Here is a 5,737-nt window from a genome sequence, read left to right on the forward strand (position 1 = left end):
AATCGTAAGGAATCCACATTTTAAAAAACCCCATTAAAACCAATTAAAAAGTACAGCAAGGTTGTACGATATAAGATCACTATGCAAAATTAATTATATTTTTAATCAATGAATGATCCAAATATGAAATTAAGAAATTCCACTTATGATAGTATCAAAAAGAATCAAATATGTAAGAATAAATTTAACAAGAGAAGTGCAGAACATATACTTTGAAAACTACAAAATTCATTGAAAGAAGTTAAAGATAATCTAAATAAATGGAAAGACATTGAATGTTGATGGATCAGAAGACTTAATACTGTTAAGATGGCAATACTCACAAATCAACCCACAGATTCAATGCAATTCCTGTCAGAATCTCAAGTGGATTCTTTGTAAAAATTAATAAGCTGATCCTAAAATTCATATGGAAATTTAAAGGCTCAAAAATAGCCAAAACAATCTTGAAAAGAAGAACAAAGTTGGAGTACTCACATTTTCCAATTTCAAAACTTACTATTAAATTACAAATAATCAAGACTATGATACTCATGTAAGGATAAATATACACACACAAACACACATATATATATACATATGTGTGTATATATATATTATCTATCAATCTATATATCTATCTCAATCAAATAGAATGGAGAATCCAACATAAACCCTCACATTTATTGTCAATTGCTTTTTGACAAAGTTGCCAAAACATTGAAACAGAAAGATTAATCTTTTCAACAAGCGTACTGGGACAATTGGATTATCTACATACAAAAGAATGAAGCTGGACCTCTACCTTACACCATACACAAAAATTAACTCAAAATGAATCAATGACCTAAATGTAAGAACTTAACCTATAAACTTACAAGAAAACATAATGGTTTAAGTCTTCTTATATTGGATTTGGCAATGGTTTCTTAGATATGACACCAAAATACAAACAATCAAAGGGAAAAAAAAAGATAAATTGGACTTCCTCAGAATTAGTAACTCTTATACTTCAAAGGACACCAATAGAAAGTGAATAAACAAATCAAAGAATGGGAAAAAATATTTGTAGATCATACATGTGGTAAGGGACCTGCATCTAGGATATATAATACTTTAGTCAATGGCAAACAAATAACCCAATTAAAAAATGGTCAAAATCTGATTCGACATATCTCAAAAGAAGATATACAGATTGCCAATAAACACATGAAAAGATGCTCAACATCACTAGTCATAAGGGAAATGCAAATCAAAACTGCCAGGGATATCTGTACACCCACTAGGTTAGCTATAATAGAAAAAGACAGTAACAAGTGTTGGTGAGAATGTGCAGAAATTGGAACCCCCATGTGAGCTGGTGGGAATGTAAAATACTGCAGCCATTTTGGAAAACAGTGTGGCAATTCCTTAAAGAGTTAAACATAGAGTTATATTATGACTTAGCAATTCCATCCATAAGTTTATGCCCAAGAGAAATGAAAACATACATTCATGCAAAAACTTGTAAATGAGTGTATATATAGCAATAGTCATAATAGTCAAAAGGCAGAAACAATTCAAATGTCCACCAACTGATGAATGGATAAACAAAATGTAGTATCTCTACATCCTACAACACGGATGACCCTTGAGAACAATCTGCTGAGAGCAAGAAGCCAGCCACAAAAGACCACATAGTCTATGATTCCATTTACATGAAATACCCAGAACAGGGAAATCTATAGAGACAGAAAGCAGATTTGCGTGCTCGCTTTGGCAGCACATTGGAACAATACAGAGGAGATTAGCATGGCCCTGGCACAAGGATGATGTGCAAATTTGTGAAGTGTTCCAAATTTTTGGGAGTTAGAGATTTGCAGATACGAGCTGATGTATGTATCGAATAGATAAACAACAAGTTCATGCTGTATACCGCAGAGAACTATATTCGGTATCTTGTAGTAACTTATGGTGAAAAAGAATATGAAAACGATATATGTATGTTAATAAATGACTGAAGCATTATGTTGTACACCAGAAATTGACACAACATTGTAAACTGACTATACTTCAATTAAATATATATGTATATGTGTGTATATACATAAATATATATGTATATATATACACACACACATATATATACCTACATACATACACATACACAAAAGTCAAAAAAAAAAAAAGAAAGAAAGAAAGAAAGATTTGCAGTTGCCTGGGGCTGGATGGAGAGATGGGAGGATTGGGATGTAATATTTAAGGGATACAGGTTTATTTGGGGAATGATAAATATGTTCTAAAATTGTGGTGATGATTGCACAATTCTGTGGACATAGGAAAAACTGTTGAATTGTTTAAAAACAGAAAACAAAAAAAATCAAAAGCCAGTGCTATGTTTGAGGAAGATCACTCTAATGGGAGTGGAGAGAGACAGAAAGCACAGAGACCGATTATGAGGTCATTACCTCTAATCTAGAAGTTTAGAGACAAGATTTCTCAGGTCTTTTCTTCCTTCACTCTCTAGGCCCATTCCCTTCAAACACAATTAGAACACACTGAGTTATCAAATCTACACTTGATAAATTCACAAATACGCTAGAGGATGGGACTCCGGAAGAGAAGATCATAAAGGGAGCTCCCAACTCTCTCGTGGTCAATTTTACTATTTAAGTAACCAAGGGAAAAGACCCATTTCTCAATTGTTTACTTAAAGATCAAGAATTTAAACTTAGATTCTAGGCAAGAGGTATTTAGCTGACATAGAGTCTCCTGCTAAGTAGGGAATGAATTTCTGCTTTGTGCCTGGCACATAATAGCTCTCAATTATATTTTTTAATAAATTAAATGAATGAATTTTAAGAATAAAAATAGATTTTATGATATGTTATATAAACATGGCCATGAAAGACACTGTGAGATGAGAAAATAATGCATAATCTTAAACTGGTGATGGAGAAAAAATTAAGAATGGAGAGAAAAAAATAGGCAATTATTTAACAAGACAGCAAATCTCTAAAATATATCATGACTCAGAGATATAGAAAACAAACTTATGTTTATCAGGGGTGAAGGGAGTGGGAAGGGATAAATTGGGAGTTCAAGATTTTCAGATGCTAACTACTAAATATAAAAACAGCAAGTTTATACTATATAGCACAGGGAGCAATATTCAAAATCTTTTAGTAACCTGAACAAGAATATGAAAAGGAATATATGTATGTATATATATGACCAAAACATTATGCTGTACACCAGAAATTAATATAACATTATAAACTGACTATACTTCAATAAAAGAGAAAAAAAAAGTTACTTTATTTTCATCAAAAAAATAAATTTTACATAGTAATTATATATATATACACACACACACACACAGACACACACACACACACACATATATATATACACAAATGTACATACACATATATGTCATGAGTTTCTTCCATCTCTTCCAGGGAAAAAAATTGGAAAGAAAAAATAATAAATCATAAAGTTATATAAAAGAGTAAGAAAGCACAGGGAATTATATTCAATTTTTTGTAATAACATACAGTGGAAAAGAATCTGAGAGAAAACTATATGTACGTATATGTATAACTGAATTTCTTTGCTGTACACCTGAAACTAACATTGTAAATCAACTGCACTTCAATAAAAAAAAAAATTAAAAAAAAACAAAACTGAAAGAGCTGGAAGGAAAAATAGACCAGATAATAATAATAATAATAATAATAATAATAATAATAATAATAATAATAATAATAATAATAATAATAATAATAATGTACTAAAAAATGAAAAAAAGAATAAGTATATTGTACCTTAAGAATATAAAGAGATAAAAATTAATGTAATGCATCACATCAACAGTCCAAAAAAAAATCATATGATCATATGGATAGATGAATAAAAATCATTTGATCAAATCCAGTACTGATTCGTGATAAAAGCTCTCAGCAAACTAAGAATAGAGGGAAATGTTCTCAACTTGAGAAAGAATAAAAAAGGCAGTTATACAAACCAGAAACCAAAGTATTTTAAGGAGGCAAAGAGGAAAAACAAATTGTTACTCATGCAAAATTTTACTAAGGAAAAAGTGCAATAAAGGAAAAAGAGATTTAGGAAAAGCATAAGGAAATTAAACAGAGGAAAATAAGGAAGTAAAACAAAAATAAGGATCTGTCTTCAGTATCCAAAATTGAAAATAACAGTCAAACAGTCATCAGAAACACCACCCTGGGACTGTCACGTTCTCCCCAACCAGTTCCAGCCAGAAAGATCATCTAGAGAGCTTCTGTTCTTTGTTCTAGGGAGTAATTAGGAAATTGGGAAGAAATAAGCCCAAGATTCAGGGATTACTAACTGCCATCTCACAAGAATGATGATTAAAATATTGTGATTAAGAATCAGGGACCTTCAGCCCCTTTGAGTGCTGATTACAAAGTGATTAGTAGGGATTACTGTGAGATTAACAATGTTTGCAAGGAAGATGATTTGATTCATTCCAGGCATTAGGGACAGAGGTGGCAGATGGTTTAGTTATACCAAGAGAAACTGTAAAGCATACAGAATAAAAGACAGTTGGATTTTTATCCTATTTCATTTGAAAAAGGAAAACATAGCTCTTCATGGGAGACGACACGTTGTTTAAAGTTGCATAGGCTTAGGTCATACCTTTTCAATTTGTCAAGAGTATGAAAATGATGTGATTTGTTTCTGTCTGGGAGGGGAATGGAAAGATCCAGATAACGAAAACATTAAGGCTAGGATGCCCATTTGGTCCTTTATGTATTAATTAAAACCCTTTGATGGGAATTTATGATGTGAACTAACTTGCTTGGTTTACCATTTAGACAGGTGTGGAAGGAAGTAGTTTAGATGTTCAGACTAGTACTTGCATATGCAGATAACATGTTAATGAGTTTATCAGCTGATGAATCTGTAAAAAACATCCCCGAATACGGAAGCCTATGTTTAAAGCAGCTCGTTCTAAAATAAGTTTAAGACCAGCTATTTGCTTGATAGGGCTGACAAATAGGAACAGGTGATGATCTTGGAAGAGGCTGTTGTTTAAAAATGAATCAATTGGGAGTTTAGGAGGGTTTTTCAAGAGTCAAAACAATGAAAAAAATCGAACAGAAAATAGTTATAGTAGATAAGTTAGTGTCTCTCTAGCAGATTTGGAAGTTACTTTACTGTACTGAATGTGTTATTAATCAAAAGTATTTCTCATTGCCTTGAGCCATATGGAAGTGATTTGCCATGTTTTTCTTGCTGTCCATTTGCAAAGTTATGTTTGAGGGAGCTGGCAAAGGGCCTTTAAAAAAACACTATCTTTACAAAGGTACCTTAATGAGCTGATTGAAGATGAGATTCTTTGCATGGCAGCCATGAGTGATGTGGTTGTCTTAACTTGTAAGAAGAGTCTATGTAGGAACAAACTTGACAAAAAATTCTGTGTCAAATAATTCTGCTATTCTGAGACATACAAAGCATGTACGCTAAATACACTGACTAGTTAGAATTATCTATAGAAGAGCCTTTCCAGTCAGTACAGTTTGTAAGCATTCTTTTATAACCTTTTGAAAACCTCTCATATGATGAAGAAACTTACTGATGAACTATTAAAAGGCTACTGAATCCTCTCTTGAAGCAAAAGGATTTTAGGGAAAGAGGCAGGAGGCAAGAGTCAGGATATCTCATTTTCAGGACCAAGTCCACCACTGGTTGTCACTTGCCCTTGCCTGACCTTGTTTTCTTCACCTGTAAAAAG

General features: G+C 32.3%; 1 pseudogene; it reads left to right on the forward strand.

Annotated features, from left to right (window-relative positions):
• The first annotated feature begins 1,725 nt into the window (after nucleotides 1–1,725).
• On the forward strand, nucleotides 1,726–1,822 carry LOC116660555 (annotated as a pseudogene).
• Nucleotides 1,823–5,737: the final 3,915 nt, after the last annotated feature.

The sequence above is a fragment of the Camelus ferus genome, chromosome 29 (genome assembly GCF_009834535.1).
Source record: "Camelus ferus isolate YT-003-E chromosome 29, BCGSAC_Cfer_1.0, whole genome shotgun sequence".
NCBI classification, from domain to species: domain Eukaryota; kingdom Metazoa; phylum Chordata; class Mammalia; order Artiodactyla; family Camelidae; genus Camelus; species Camelus ferus.